This window comes from Bombyx mandarina, chromosome 24 (genome assembly GCF_030267445.1).
Source record: "Bombyx mandarina strain Sakado chromosome 24, ASM3026744v2".
Classification (NCBI taxonomy): domain Eukaryota; kingdom Metazoa; phylum Arthropoda; class Insecta; order Lepidoptera; family Bombycidae; genus Bombyx; species Bombyx mandarina.
Genome location: NC_143230.1, coordinates 9485170 through 9503128, shown reverse-complemented (window position 1 = coordinate 9503128; position 17959 = coordinate 9485170). Strand labels below are relative to the sequence as shown.

The 17959-nt window shown below is 33.9% G+C and overlaps 1 long non-coding RNA gene across 1 annotated transcript in view; it reads right to left on the bottom strand.

The window, feature by feature from the left end:
• The window catches only part of LOC149500050 (uncharacterized), a 160900-nt gene extending 146058 nt beyond the window's left edge, over positions 1-14842 (bottom strand). The window contains exon 1 of the long non-coding RNA XR_016325294.1: positions 13933-14842. This is a non-coding gene — a long non-coding RNA (uncharacterized LOC149500050). The remainder of the gene's footprint in view (positions 1-13932) is intronic.
• Between the last annotated feature and the right edge of the window lie 3117 nt (positions 14843-17959).

The following is a 17959-nucleotide window of genomic DNA, read 5'->3' as shown; positions in this document are numbered from 1 at the left end:
CGTGTCACAGTTTTCGTTGCCATACTCCTCCGAAACGGCTTGACCGATTTTGATGAAATTTTTTGTGCTTATCCGGTATCTATGAGAATCGGCCAACATCTATTTTTCATCCCCCTGAATGTTAGGGGTAGTCCACCCCTAAATTTTTAATTTTATTTTTTAGACAAAATTTTTAATTTCTATTTTTTTATGATACAACATACAAAAATACATACAATCCTCAATTTTCACCCTTCTACGATCAACCCTTATTTTTTATTTGCTAATTAAAAACTTTAAATTTTTTTGCGAGAATTTTGTTTTTATTTTGTCATGACGTAGAATAAAAAAAATCATATTACTCTGAAATTTTCACCCCTCTACGATCAACCCCTATTTTTTATTTGTTAATTATAAACTTTAATTTTTTTGGCAAGATTTTCATTTTTATTTTTATTTTGTCATGAATTAAAATAAAAAATCTGATGTTACTCTCAATTTTTCATCCCTCTATGATCAACCCCTATTTTTTGTTAATTATAAACTTTAATTTTTTTGGCAAGTTTTTTATTTAGTTTTATCATGACTTAAAATAAAAAAAATCATATGACTCTCAATTTTCACTCTTATACGATCAACCCCTATTTTTCCATCCGCAATAAGGTTGCAAGATGGCAATCAAATATTATAATTGTAGTACGATAAATTCTTATTCAGAGTTTATAATTTCAAGTTCCTTTAATTATGATTTTTTTTAAATTGAATTTGATCTCCCGCGCTCGCCGGTCGACTACTGATCAACTATCAATCGATCAGCTATCCCCACCAGGTGTCACCACTGATCCAGCAAACATCACGTAGTAGGGATGGGGACGAAGCCGGTCTCCTGTCTTACTTACTCACTATACATCATAGATTATACACTTAATATATTTGAGAGCTATACAATACTATACATTTTTCAGCCATGTTTTGTTGGTTTTATTTGTGTATCAATAGTATGTTCAGTAGGTCTGAGAATCGGCTACTATCTATTTTTCATACCCCTAAGTGAAAAGGGTTGTCCACCCCAAACATTTATTTTTTATTTAAATTTTTTGGATATATTTTTTTGTTTATAATGAGGTATTATGTGGTTAAATGAGGTTTTTATTTCTACAGTAGAATTTCCCTAGAAATCTTATTTAAGGCAACACAACGTTTGCCGGGTCAGCTAGTAGAAGTATAAAATACAATCATAATAGTGTACAAACTTACAATTCCAATTAATTATAGTCGAATTTCGACTACTGCGGGATCTCTAGTTAAATCAAATATGTAACTCGCTTTTGGCCCCAAATTTGAAAACGACCCGGGAACACTGATGCTTTTAATACGCGAATGGTTGCTTAAGCATTGCGTATTTCGTATCCTGGAAATTGAAAAGGAGTACAAGTTCGGGAGTTTAATTTATAATGATTATTTATTGATTACACATTCAGTATTTTCTATAGATAAATTAATATTATGGAATTTAGTTGACGTACGATGAACTGATGACGAAAGACCTTTGAAAAGAAACAAGATGAAAAAGAAAAAATAAAAGAAGTAAAGAAGAAAATAAAAGAAAAGAAAAAATAAAAGCTTATAATAATATATAATTTTTTTTATTGCTTAGATGGGTGGACGAGTTCACAGCCCACCTGGTGATAAGTGATTACCGGAGCCCATGGACATCTACAACGTAAATGCGCCACCCTTCAATCCGAAACGCATTTACTGCTTCACGGCAGAAATAGGCAGGGCGATGGTACCTTTTTTTTTTTTTTTTTTTTTTTTTTTTTTTTTTTTTTTTTTTTTTTTTTTTTTTTTTCCGTGCAAACTCACAAGGGATCCTACCACCAGTAATTACGCTAATAATTATTTTTGCGGGTTCGATGTTTTATTTTGGGCTTATTACATGAAACTCTTAGATTAAGACGAGTAAATTAACCCTCAGACACAGCCCACTGATTTTCTCAGTGGGTCGCGTTTTCTATCCGGTGGAATATTCTAGGAAGAGGAAGTATTTATTTTCGAAGAGTAGTGATTAGACATGTGTAAGTAATGCGAGTGATATTACTCGGGTAATATTACTCTACGATGTAATGCAACATCACACATTACGCGAAGGAAACAAACATCACACCATCACCCAACATGTTTCTTTCTTTGTCGTGTAATGTTGCTTAATACACGAACGGAACCGAGCGAGCGAGACAGACCGATCGACGCAAAATAAATGAGCAAGCGACACGGAATTATTCCTAGTGATTTGGAACCGTATGTCCTGGCCGCTAGGTACATTTTTATACCTATGGTACGTCTGAATTTTAATATAGGTATTTGTGTTTATATTTTTCATGCGGCCAGCCGGTAGTTTCCCGCAAGTACTTACTTAATTTTTTATTCGCAACTTTTGTAAAATCGCTAGTCGCTCGTAATTGTTTAGTAATATTTCATATTAATTTTTGTGTTTGATTTGAATTACTTAAGCACTTGTTTGAAGATAGTTTTATTATTTGTTTTAATGCGTGTTTAATAAGTGAAAGAAATAACGGCGTCTAAATGAAAGTATAATAGCCGGCAAACTTCTTGAGCATTTGTCGACGTAGTGGGGGTAAGTTCGCGCATGGTACACTCACGTGCAAAAACATTATTTACTCTGCGTTATAATGCTATTAAATTATGAAAATCAACATATGTATTTATTTATATATTTATTAGAACATCAACAAAAAATATAGGTTAATAATTGTAATAATTTAATCTTGGGGTAAAATAGATATTCCTTCTATTAAGTCAAAACTAGAGCTGTTGCCAGGTCTTGGTTCAGTTGAAGCGAAGCTGGTATTTGTAATTTTTTTTTCGTTATCCTAATCTTGACCATCATCATCATCACTGTTTTCATCACCCGAGTCGCTATCATCGTGATGAGTCGACATAGGGCTCATTGGTGTAGTTTACAACTCGGTCGGTTCGGTCTTCTTTTTTGTCTATAATTAATGATTTTTTGGAGATATTCGATTCGTAGTAATGTTACTTTTTTCAATTACCAGCTTCCGATTACTTTCTGTTTTTTTTTCCATCTGAAGCCTAGCTCTTTCATAATTCGTCGTAAGCTTCATTCCGAGCCACTCACTACTCACTGATATTTTTCTTGCTTCCGAAGTCTGTTTTACTTTTTCCATATCATTCTTCCCCTGTTTTATAATGAAGCAATATACGTCGTACACAATTTTTCTACCCTTTCTTTTGAATACTACACCAGTTTGTCGCGGCATAGTGTATTTTTTATAAAAAATCAACAAACACTCAACATATAGCAATGGCAACAAAGTCAACAAGCAATTATAACAAATAACTTAACGATGAATAACGATAGACTTTTCACTGTACGCAAGCGTACTTTTGGGAGCAAGCGGAATGAGGGCGGGGTGCGGGACGCAAGGTTCGATTGATCTACCAATAACGCGCTCGATAGGATTTCCCCTGCCGTCGCGCCTCACCCTCACCACCAAAGTGATCTAAAATTCGGTTCTGCGCAGTCAAGGTCATTTGCTCAAGAAGTTTGCCGGTTACTATACAGTCCTCCTTGGATGCACTTTGAGGATATCGCGCCGAAACAATGCATCTACTGCTCTCGTATATTAACATTATTGTCGAGCTCAATTTGCAGTCTAAGTCGCCATATGAAATCCGTTCATCCCACAATAAATTATATTAAGTAAAAAATAAAATTATTATATTATTAAGTAAGTCAATCTCTGTCAAGTAATATAACAGTGTATTACAATACAAAGTTAATACTTTGTATTGTAATACACTACTGTAATGACACACCCGAATCAATACCTAAGTGATGTGTATCAACACATCACTTAGGTAATGATTCGGGTGTATAGATACAATGTATTCGTCGTCACAGTATCTATTGAACGCACCGAGTAATGTTAAGAGTGATGTGTAATGTTTTCGAGTAATATCACCTGTCTGTAAAAGTGATGTCATATCACATTACATTGGGAAGTGATATTTTGCGCAAGTCTAGTAGTGATAAATGTGACAATTGATTAACCACCAAATCACTGAAATCAGTGACCGGCAGTCGGACAAAAATCCTAGTGTTAAGTGGTTACCGTCATAACCCATAGACAAAGAAATTGAAAAAATTTTACATCTTATAGCTTTCGCTTGCAACAAACGATGGCGCGATACAATATTTTGTCTAGCGACATCTATTGACGATTGTGGAAACTAAATGTTGACAGCCAACTGAAATTCGGCGCGAAATTCTTTGAATCTTCGAATTATTTATTAGAATGATTCGTCGCTTGAAAGGCAAACGTGACTAAACGACAATGCGTGAACTTTACAGTAGACTAATTTAAAGTTGAAATACCTGAAAAAAAAAACTATTTTTACAAATCTAGCTGTAGGATTGAAATGATTTTAATAGACCTAGATTTTTGTTTTTGTTTTTTGCGCATCGATTATGGTTATTGCCTATCATTTTTAAATAAAGCAGTCATTGTCGCTTAGTCATGTTTGCCTTTCAAGCGTCGAATTATTATTATGATGATTCCAATATGGCCGGGGCCTAGTTTTCGTTCACTTTCAATTATAATTAATATTTAAATTAATCAGGCAGGCATGTAATGTTTTAATCTACTTATGTAATTTTAATAAAACAATATGATGATTTTTTTTGATGGTTTCGTATGGATGGGTCATTACATTACATTAAGTCTGAGACGTTCTCATAATAATGTTTTTATTAACATCTCGCTTGAACATGCAGAAGAATTTTGAAACAAAAAAAACGACCTTAAAAAATAAAATTAATTTAAATGGTTATTTATAAATTTTATTAACAAAATAAAAAATGTTATAGATCGTGCTCTAAGAAACTTCCGTACAAGTCAATGTTTATTAACTTTAACCAAAACTACGCAACGGTTGGTATTTCGATGCTCCGAACTTTATACGCACTAATAAAGAGTCGATATATCGACGGTTCTCGCTCAAAGGGTTAAATTAAAATCCTTATTTGAGGCCTATAAAATCAAAGGCAGCTAAACGCCTTAATGTCGTAAAATGGATTAACAATGACGCTATCTTGTTTAGTTAGTTGGACACGCTTTAGTGTTTTCATGTTATAACAAATGCAGCTAAATCTCTAACAAATTCAGTTCAAAAATTTTATATTTACTCTGTACTAAGTACTAATAAACGAAGTTTTATCATTTAAAATTCAAATTTTTAGTAATATTCTCATTCTTTATAAATCTGCTTTAAAATAAAGAATATCGTAGCTATCCGAACAGTTATTTCAGCTTCTCAAATCGGGAGTATTGCTAGCACTGGCCCTAGCAAAAGCGGTACTTCGATGGATCGGCAGGATCCGTAATGACGTGTTTAGGGCCGATTTTCGTAGTTTACCTGATTTTATAGGCCTCATTTATCCGAAAGTCCGAAAGTTTTGTAAGTCTGTAGCGCGCAACATTCGGTTGCACTCGGGCGTCATCGGATGCGATCGGAGTTCCCGAACGCGCAGGTGTCCCGTGACGTCACGCGACGAGATTCGCGCGCGTCGATTTAGAATTTTATTGTAAAAACGTAATTTTAGTTTCAATTCGTATCTTGTAGTGCGTAGCGTTTTTTTGTTATAGTTTACATATTTTATTTATCAAAATTAAAATATGTAATTTATTGCAGAAACTTTATTAGATTGTTGAGTCTCTAGGTATATCGGGCAAGGATTAATAAGACACGTGTTCAGTTAAGTGACTAACGTGTATTGGGATTACAACCTAACGTGCTATCGACAGCCCGACAATCCCGAGACTGACGTAGCAGCACTGCAATATAATTGCCGCTAACACATACATATAATTATTAGTTGCTATGGGGCCATTTGTGGTCCCTACAACATGTTATATATTCCAAAAATATAAATAAATATTTGTTTTTATTTCTAGCTTTCAAAAATTTGCCGCCCTAACAAATTTGTCGCCCTGGACACTTGCCCCGACTGCTTTTAGTGTAAATCCACCACTGCCTCTATCATATACCATTTCTTCGCTCACTCCACTCTTACAAATATCGTCTTTCACGCAATCCATCCATTTCTTCTTAGGTCTACCTCTTCCCTTATATCCTTCCACATTCATAGTTAACACTCTCTCCTAACAACCTGAACCTTGAAGTCGTCGTGGCCTAAAGAATAAGATGTCCGGTGCATACGTATCTAGCGATGCACCGGTGTTCGAATCCCGCAGGCGGGTACCAAATTTTTCTAATGAAATACGTACTTAACAAATGTTCACGATTGACTTCCACGGTGAAGGAATAACATCGTGCAATAAAAATCAAAGCCGCAAAATTATAATTTGCGTAATTACTGCTGGTAGGACCTCTGGTGAGTCTGCACAGGTAGGTACCACCGCCCCACTTATTTCTGCCGCGAAACCGTAATGCGTTTCGGTTTGAAGGGTGGGGCAGCCGTTGTGACTATACTGAGACCTTAGAACTATATCTCAAGGTGTGTGGTGCATTTAAGTTGTAGATGTCTATGGGCTCTAGCGCATTTACGTTGTAGACGTCTATGGGCTCCAGTAACCACTTTATACCAGGTGGGCTGTGAGCTCGTCCACACATCTAAGCAATAAAAATAAAATAACCTCACTTTTATTTTGTCTCATCATATGTCCATACCATCCCAAACGCGCACTTCTCAACTTCTCTGTCACAGGTGGCACTTTCAGACTTCCTCTAACATATTATGTAAATATATTATGTAATCTCTCATAATATATTATGTAAATTTTCAATATCTTTCTTTATTTTATTTATTTAGTTGCATCATGTTCACGATCGCGTGAAACGAAACGTATATGATCATTTTTATTATTATCTGTGCATTTTTCACTCAATCACTAATTTGGGGACTTTTTGGCGGGAACGCGAGGAGTGAAGTTGTGTGATTTGTTTTATTTTGTCTATTTAGTGTTTCTTCGGGTTTAAATGTGTAATAATGGTGGTTTATTAACCGTTTAATATCTGTGAAAGTGCACAAATGTGCGAAAATGAAACAAAGCCGCTGGACGTAACTTCTCGGGATCCTCCAAAAAGTCCATTGAAAAAAATCTTAGTAAATGACCACCATTTTACTGAGATTAGATTTCATCTCATATCATCTCATTTAATTTCATCCCAGTTGATTAATGTCTCAAATTAATCATTTTCATTTCATTTCACTCCATAATATCATTTTTCACAAAATTAAGAATATACATTAAAATAAGACATGACTTAAAGGGCTCAGTTACCAGGTCATAAAATCTCTTAAAAAAAAATCACCAATTTGGGGACTTTTTGGCGGGAACGCGAGGAGTGAAGTTGAGATTTGTTTTATTTTGTCTATTTAGTGTTTCTTCGGGTTTAAATGTGTAATAACGGTGGTTTATTAACTGTTTAATATCTGTGAAAGTGCAAAAATGTGGGAAAATGAAACAAAGCCGCTGGACGTAACTTCTTGGGATCCTTCAAAATGTCCACTGAAAAAGTCTCAATAAATGATCACCATTTTACTGAGATTATATTTCATACCATATCATCTCATTTCATTTTATTTCATATCCCTTCATATTATCATTTTTCATAAGAATAAGAATATATTAAATTGAAATAAGACTTGCCCCAAAAGGTCTTAATTTCCAGATCATGAAATCCTTTAAAAAAAATCACCAATTTGGCGCCTTTTTATAACTTTACAAATATTTTATCTAATATGTAGGTCCCGCAGTAGTCGAAATTCGACTATAATTAATTGGAATTGTAAGTTTGTACACTATTATGGTTGTATTTTCAACGCCAAGACTACACTTTAGAAAAATATTAATAAAGACAAACAATATTTAATCTATTCTCAATTTGACCACAGACGTCAAGAACAAAAGGTTTGACAATAAATAAATAGTATGCGTCTCAAATATAATAAGTGTATAATCTATGAGTATGCGTGTGTGTGTCAAATACATGGTAGTGTGTGTAATGTTTTTTTTATTGATATAATGTATCTTTTAAGCATTATTTAAAAAAATATATTAGGATTGTGCACTTCTTTTATATAAGCTCCTCCGTCCGCGCAATTTTCATAAAAAGGGATACAAAGTTTTTGCTTCACGTATTAATATATATAGTATTATATAGATTACTATTGTCGGACCAAAATCAAATAACATCGCTTCTACAAGCCCACTTATGATTGTTCCAGATCGTGGACAAACCTAGAAAGTGATAATCAAATTTAAAACATCGGCAAGTCAACAAAAAGGTACATGACAAATATCAATTTAATTTTAAGCATTTAAATATAGTCACAACCGATAGTGCAATAAATAGTTGACGACATTTTGAAATCAGACAAGTAAGAATAATTAAATTACAATGAAATATTGTAAGAATAATTAAATCCACAATAATACGTTTTCATTGAGTGACAAAAGTTTTAATAATTAAACTTCATTAGAGAGAAAAAAAACTTGATGGCATTCAATGAGATTAATTATGATTAGGTTATATTTATTACTAGCGACCCGCCCTCGCTTCGCTTCGGAAACATGAAATTTTATTATTGATTATTTACGACATCACATTAGAAACCTCAAAAATAACAGTATTTCTCCACTATTTAATGTATTTTATTATACATATAAACCTTCCTCTTCAATCACTCTATCTATTAAAAAAAACCGCATCAAAATCCGTTGCGTAGTTTTAAAGATTTAAGCATACATAGGGATATAGGGACAGAGAAAGCGACTTTGTTTTATACTATGTAGTGATAAGCACTTTTGCAACCTGTGGTATACCAACTACCATGGACATTTTAACTGCAACGCATTGTAGTATGCTGTATCAAATTTGTAATTTTCCGTTTGCCTGATAAAAGTTATTAAATTAATTGTAATTGAAAACAACAGAAAACTAGGCCCAAATCATTGTTTATATTAGAATCATCTTAATAATAACATTCTATCAAACAATCCGAATCTCAGTTTGCTATCAAATTTAGTTTTCACAACCATCAATAGATGTCGTTACACGTATAATAATTCATTTATTATTGTGATCGTTGAGTTTTCATAATCCTCAATAGATGTCGCTGGATGTAAAAATGTATCGCGCCATCGTTTGTTGCAAATGAAATCTATAAGAAGACAAATTTGCTCAGCAATGGTTGAAGATAGTCGATGTTCCTGACGAACCACGGAAAGGGTACATACCCTTGAACACTTTTTGTCATCCGCCTGTCATTGATTTTGGTGACTGGGCGTCATATAATAATTGTCTATAGTGTCTATAATAACGATTGAAAACGAGTTTCACGGCAATTTCATTCCGTGTTGTGTTTGAAGTTTTGAACCTCGGACAGCGAACTTATTCTCGCTTGTCTGAAATCTATAAATTTATAAATAGCGATATAGACTCATAGAGTGAGTATTTATGTTTACAAGCGGTCCCGGAATAGTCAAAATTGGACTATAGTTATAAGTTATAATGTTGAAAATTGAAATTATAAGTTTGAACATTAATATGGTATACAGATTAATAGGGATTAAAGTATGAAATTGCCGATTTGTACAACTCGACCAAGCTAACCTCGTTGGCGTGCGGCGCCCCGCCCGCTTCCCCGCGATCGCCCTATCGCGTCACTACGGTTAGCATCTTTGTCGCCGACGAGCGTCATACGAGTTTTCGTCTCCCCATCCGTTTAATTCAAATATTTGAATTGTTCTTGTTAGCTTTTTTTTTGAAGTTTTGTTATATTACTGGACTGTTTTTTGTTAAGTTTTGAGGTGACAACGTCTTATAATTCGATGGAGCCGGCTCACAGTGGGTCGATTCTATGATTTTAGTGACTTAGGGACCAACTTTGTTTTTTTATATATTTTTTTATGTAGATAGATAGAGCTCGTTAATCTCAATAATAATTGTTTTGGGCAAAAATTACAAAAACTTTATAGTTTGGTCAGAAAAATGTGTTTTGTAATTTTTTTGTATGGAGCGGGTCACATTAAATTAAATTCCTGCTAAGTACCGCGAGGTCCCGCTTTGAAACTTTATTTTCCTTATACCTTGTCTAGTCTACTATCATTTGATGCTATGAACATGTGCATAAAGTTGCAACTCTGCCAAATAAATGGATCGAAAAAAATTAATAAATACATAGAATAAAAACCTTTATATTTTTTTTCGTAAGTGCTTTTAAGTTAAATTTGATATGGATTAGTAAGTAAAAGCACGTAATGATACCCATAATTACATAATACCTAACAACAATACATTTAGTAGGTCTCTAATTAAGCAATCTCTCTAATTATTAAGATAGTTAACATTATTTAATGAGGATAATTAGTTAAGTAGCCATTACTGGGTAGTAGAAAATATAGTAAACATTTGCTTGTCTCTGGAAGTATAAAGTGACCATGTTTATTATATACTAACTAGTGTTCGTTTATTCGTACTACTACTAACATCTCGTGATTGTCGTTGTGATCTTGCTGTTTCCGTTATAATTGATAATTTTGTTAACAATTTAGGATTATTTATGATTTTAAGAGAGCAACTACAGTCGCTGTCTGATAATAAAAAACTCTTTCAATTCCTACAAAATCAAATAAACGTGACCGAAGAGAAAAATGTTGAGCTCCAAAAATTCAGTACGCAATTTTGTTCAAATATAAGTGCAATATGGAAACGAAGTAGTCGCATGTTAGCACAGTTTATAAGAAAAAAATGTGATTGGTTAGAATGTGCAATAAACTGGCCTGAAGGAATGATACCTGAAGCTATCAACACTGCACATGAAAGGCTCGAGATTTCTAATACTGAAGATGTTGAAAATGTACCACCCTCAAATGTACTACAGAAGCCTCGACATCTATTTTGCACCTCGAAAACCTTTTGAAGAATTGGGATCCAGGCAAAAACGAAGACGCATTGAAAAAATTTACCAATCGCTTTCGTTATCCCCGGATGAAATGAAAGCTACTACAATTACTAGTTTGAGAAACACTAGAAATGAAGATGTAGGAGAAATAATGAACCACTTGTCAAATCACCCCGAAGATCTAGAAAAAGTTAATGAGTATTTAATTACAAGTAAAGTGAAAAGTAGTACATATTCTCCCGATAAGGCAATATTAGTTTCACTTAAATTAAGTGGCAGTATATAAACCTAAGAGAAGCAGCAAGTGAAAATGGGTCTGATTTATACCCTTCTTAATATAAAATTAAGCAAGAAAAGACCAAATGTTATCCAGGGAAAGACGAGGTAATTATTACTAAAGAAGGAGCTGCTATTAAAATGCAAGCATTACTAAACTTGGCGCTATATAGGCTTTTAGATGTGATTACTTCGGATTTGGACTCTGCAAGAGAGCTACTGCTTATAAGCAAATAGGCTTTGATAGAGCCCCAGGTCAAAGTAATTATAAACAAAAAACTGAAACAGAGTTTGATGATTCATCTATTTTCATGGTCAGTCTAGTTCCTATAAGGCTTCAGAAATTTGATGGAACAATTGTTTGGGAAAACGACCTCATCAACTTTTTATTGCCGTCCAATAATGTTTAAATTTACAAAAGAAACGCAACAATTATAAAAGCTAGCATAACAGAAGAAATAGAAAGACTTCAGCCATCAAAAATCAAACAAGTTGAAGTTAAGCATCAATTGCACATGATGATGATGGACAGCAAAATAACCTCATATTTTTCAGAAACATTTTCTGCTGTCTGTGATATTTGCAAAGCAAAACCGTCAGAGTTTTTTGGAGTGACTTGCTTATCAAAGAGAAAATAATGAAGAAATATTCCAGTATGGAATGCCATCTTTACATGCCTGGATAAGATGCATGGAGTGCTTACTTCATATCGGTAAATATAATTTTATTACTTCACAATTTTTTCATCATATGTAGTTTCCTGTGAGATTATTTTTTATATGACACTTTTTTGTTTGCGTCTTATCGTTTGGACTTCAAGAAATGGGGTTGCAAGGGGGGATGACAAAGAAAAAATATCAATCAGAAAGAGCGCTATACAGCAAGCGTTCAAAAAGGAATGCGGTTTACTTATAGATGTTGTCAAGCAAGGAGTAGGAACAACCAATGATGGCAATACTGCCAGAAGATTTTTCAGGGATGCAGAAGAAACAGCCCGCATAACAGGAATACGTAAAGATTTAATAGAGAGGCTTCACGTGATTCTTCACTCTGTTGCATCTGGAGAGCGCGTTTCCAAATTTTCGGAATTTTTTAGATATACTGCAGAATTGTATGTTAATGTATATCCCTGGTATTATATATGCCTTCCAGTATCCATAAATTGTTAGCACATGGCAGTGATATATAATAATGAAGAACTTTGGTGCCATTCGTATAGGTAAACTCTCGGAAGAGGCAGCGGAAGCTCGCAATAAAGATTTTCGGAAATATACAGAGAGATGTTATTCAAGAATGAGAAGTAGAACGTCGACTAATGAGGATATTTTACACAATCTTCTTTCGTCTTCTGACCCAAAGATCGAAAGGTGAAACAAAATATATAATATTTAGAGAGATTGCATAATTAGAGACCTACTAAATGTATTGTTGTTAGGTATTATGTAATTATGGGTATCATTACGTGCTTTTACTTACTAATCCATATCAAATTTAACTTAAAAGCACTTACGAAAAAAAATATAAAGGTTTTTATTCTATGTATTTATTAAATTTTTTCGATCCATTTATTTGGCAGAGTTGCAACTTTATGCACATGTTCATAGCATCAAATGATAGTAGACTAGACAAGGTATAAGGAAAATAAAGTTTCAAAGCGGGACCTCGCGGTACTTAGCAGGAATTTAATTTAATGTGACCCGCTCCATACAAAAAAATCACAAAACACATTTTTCTGACCAAACTATAAAGTTTTTGTAATTTTTGCCCAAAACAATTATTATTGAGATTAACGAGCTCTATCTATCTACATAAAAAAATATATATAAAAACAAAGTTGGTCCCTAAGTCACTAAAATCACAGTATCGACCCACTGTGCGGCTGCACGCACGAAAAAACATGACTCATGCGGCGTTACCTCACTCTGAGGCGTTCCATTTAAGGCTTGAAGTGCAAGCGAGAGCGCGCGACGAGCGACAAAGAGGCACAATCAGCCTCCGCGTTCGGCAGCGTTCTACATCTGTCTCTCTCCTACTTGAGTGAGCGACGCATCCGCGTGGACAGCTGCTATACAAAAAATTGACATAATTGTATTTATGCGTACAAATAAATGTAACTTGATCAATTCAATAGTGATTTCCATTTACCTCCTTCTCTATATCCGTACAAAATATCTATCAAACAAATAAAATTAAAATTTTCTTTTGAAAAATGAAACCATTCCATCAGTATTTTCTTATGACGTTGTCACGTTCAACTACCGTCAGTAAGCCGATTATACAGACAACCGATTTGTTTTTGTTGTACTGTTGTTACTGAACGGCTAACGTTCATTTCAACAAAAATGAAAGGAAAGGTGATACACAGTGAAGGGAGAGACATAATCCTGAAAGTATTGAAGTTGTTCGAAGAAGAAAAAGCTACGAGTAATATAATAATGAATAATATAATAAAATAATAGGATGACCTATCCGGTTGATAAAGTTATCCAGCGAACTTGTGACGTAACCGGCATATCTAAGAGGACGCTAATGAATATAAAAAAAGGGTGCGTGTACTTATGTACGCGCGAAGTTTTTTTTTTTTTTTTTTTAATATTAAGTATTTTTTTTTAAATATTAAGTAATTAATATTAAATATTTAACGTTAAAAAATGAATGCTAATAACACTTTTTTTTACGAGTGTACATGCGCGAAAGTTCACCTGCGGCTATATTCAGACTCGCCAAGTTACGTCGGTCGTATTGTAATGAGCGATTTAGTGGGCAACTTCATTTCTGTTAATTTCGTGTCACGGTGCGCGCGCATCGTAAAATTTCACTCTCATCAATTTTTCATAACGCGCCTAAAGAAGTATAACTTCAAAAAGAAGTCAAACAATTATCGCAGCCAGCTGCTTTACCAGCATCAGTTTCTTCGCCACATCCAAGTACTAATGCCAAATTAAGTCCTATAAAAATATACTCATTTTACACCGCCAGAAAAGAAATCCCAACCTTAAATAAAATTTTCAAGAATGCAAAACGGGATCTGCGTTATTCAGGCCAAAAAGAAACATTAAGAAAAATTGTTACTGAGCAATTGGGATACAAATTGAGGAATTGTTCGAGATGATACCGACATCTCGCTTTTACCATCGCACCGCCCGCCACCGGAGTAGAGTTCATCCATGCTACCTGGAGCCACTGCGGTCATCCACAGTGCGCTTCCAGAGATATTTTTGCCACGTACCATCCGGCTATGGAATGAGCTCCCCTCCATGGTGTTTCCCGAACTATGACATGTCCTTCTTCAAACGAGGCTTGTGGAGAGTATTAAGCGGTAGGCAGCGGCTCGGCTCTGCCCCTGGCATTGCTGACGTCCATGAGCGACGGTAACCACTCACCATCAGGTGGGCCATATGCTCGTCTGCCTATACGGCAATAAAAAATAATAATTAAAAAGTGCAAGAACGCCCGGGTGGTCTTAATACAAAAATCCGATATCGTTATATTCTAATGTACCTATGTTTAATATATTGTTAAAAACAATAAATGCAAAGTAAAATCTAACAAACATTTGTTTACATTTTTAAAGTCATAACGAATCCTTTTTTCAGACCATACCTAAGCGGCAGTGTGACGCACAGAAATAATATATCAATTAAATTTCTGTGGTGTTTTTTTTGTGTGGTGGCCCATTTACGTTGTAGATGTCTATGGGCTCCAGTAACCATTTAACATCAGGTGGGCTGTGAGCTCGTCCACCCATTTAAGCAATTTTTTTTTTTAAAGATAATTTAATAAAAAACACGCAAGATTAAATCGTAAAAGTATTAAATACATTTTCAATATCTTTCTTTTTAGTTTATTTATTAACTTGCACCACGTACAAGATCTTAACAGCGTGAAACGAAACGTATTGCTCATTGTTTTTATATTATCTGTGTATTTTTTACTCAATTACTAATTGGCGCCTTTTTTTACATATTATTATTATATTTAAAATATCTAATTATGTATTACAGTCGGACTAAAAATATTAATTACTAGCGGCCCGCTCCGGCTCCACTTTGGTCTTTAACAAAAAATTCAACGTTATTTGACGTTGTTTTATTTTTAAAAATAAAAGAACACTTATTGCGGGCATAACTATAATAGTTAGACATATGCTGTCGCGACACTTTTTGTAAATAATAATGTGTTCTACAAAATCGTAGTACATTATTTTATTCTATCATCACTAGTTTTCGCAGCGCACGCGATTTTAAGAATATTTTAGGTAATTTTTTTACACCTTTGGTTACATTATTGGAGTTTTAGTAAGGATCCCTAATTTTTTTCAAAAAATATTATAGCTTTCGTCACTCGGGAATAGTGTAGCTTCCAAACAGTGAAATATTTTTTCTAATCGGTTCAGTAGTGTCTGAGCCTATACAATACAAACAAACAAATCTTTCCTCTTTATAATATTAGTATACCTATAGAAGTATAGATATGTATAACATTACTTCCAGAAACAGACTTAATAATTGTCCCGAACGTGGACACATCAATAAGCCATCATCATCAATTTAAAACAATGAATAATTCAATAAAAAGTACATGACCAATTTCACTTTAATTATAGGCACACCCGAAATTATATAAGCAAGAATATTTTTAAAAAAAACAATGAAACATCTATATATTAATACGTGAAGCAAAAACTTTGTATCCCTTTTTACGAAAATTGCGCGGACGAAGGAGTATGAAATTTTCCACACTTATAGTGAACATAGAGAAGAAGTGCACAATGCTAATATTTTTTAAAAATAATGCATTATAGATACATTAAATCAATAAAGAAAACTTTACACACACTACATACCACGTATTTGACGCACACACGCCTGCATACTATTTATTGTCAAACTTTTGTTCTTCACGTCTGTGGTCAAACTGTCTTTATTATTATTTTTTAATATTGTAGCCTTGGCTAAATTTGTGATTATAGAAGTATAAAATACAATCATAATAGTGTATAAACTTACAATTCCAATTAATTATAGTCGAATTTCGACTACTGAGGGACCTCTAGTTGCTTTAAATTGATAACGGTAATAACGGTGGTTTATTAACTGTTTAATATCTGTGAAAGTGCACAAATGTGGGAAAATGAAACAAAGCCGCTGGACGTAACTTCTCGGGATCCTGCAAAAAGTCCACCGAAAAAATCTCAGTAAATGACCACCATTTTACTGAAATTATATTTCATCTCATATCATTTAATTTCATCCCAGTTAATTAATGTCTCAAATTAATCATCTTCATTTCATTTCATTTCACTCCATATTATCATTTTTCATAAAAATAAGAGTTAAAAATTACTTAGGTTACCAGGTCATAAAATCCCTTAAAAAAAGCACTTGTGCACCTGGTGCCACGGACATTTTGACTGCAACGCATTTTATTATGCTGAATAAAATTTAATGATTGCCTGATAAAAGTTATTATATTAATTGTAATTGAAAACAACAGAAAACTAGGCCCAGCCATTTTTTATATTAGATTCATCTAAATAATATCATTCTATTAAACAATCCGAAAATGCGACACGCGCCGAATCTCAAAGACATTTATGAACGAATCTCTGAGTTTGCTATCAAATTTAGTTTTCACAACCATCAGTAGATGTCGTTAGACGTATAATATTTCATACGTTATAATAGTTGAGTTTACACAACCCTCAATAGATGTCGCTAGACATAAGAATGTATCGCGCCATCGTTTGTTGCAAATCAAATTTATAAGTCGTAAAATTTGTATAACGTGAGTTATGTAGATAATCCACGTTCCTTAATGACCATGGTTAAAGGTTATATACCTTTTAAACACTTTTTGTCACTCGCCGGTCATTGACCTTCGGTGATTAGGCGGCCAATCAAATATCATTAGTAATTTATAAGTTTTCTCCGTGTGACGTAACATGTCGAGAACATAATTATCATAAATAATCATAATCATAGCACCCGTATCTTTAGTCGTTTACACGAGCTTAACTCGACTCGACTCAACCTCCAACGCGCGTTTTGGTATGATTAGTCGTAAAAATAAACTCCACTCAAACGTCCTTGGAAAAATTTCCTAACCGGAGTGAAGTAAGCGAACTGTCAAGTTAAGGTACGTCGCGACGTACCTCGAACGTTCCTCAAGGCTGGTTTTCTATCAATGTCCAAATAGTATGTGGACCGCAAATGGAAATATATGATATTGTTGTGCAATGGCCTGGATCTGTGCATGATTCCCGCATATTTAGATAATTTAAGTTTGATAATATTTATTAATAAAGTAAATAGTTCGAGGTTAGACATTTGAAACTCTTTATTTTATTTACCTACATAAGAGACATATTTTGCTTACTACCTGATAAATAAAGTCAATGCGATTATAAGTTTTATTTATATAATAATAAACTGGTGGTTGTGGAAAAGCACTTCAACAACACGATGCAACCATAATCACACAAAAGCGGCGAATAAAAATACAAAGCCGGATCCGAAATCTAAAATAATAATAGGTTAGAAAATAAGTAATATACTTTCAGATTTACCGCACGCACACATATTTACGAATAACTCAGCAACCAAAACATCAAACAAGTTCATCTAGCGTCAAACAGACAGCGGCAGCCTGACTTTTACATTAAACAATGACCATAGACTACAGAACTCTATGGGTTTGATGCTAGCTTGATCAAATTTTCATCATTAT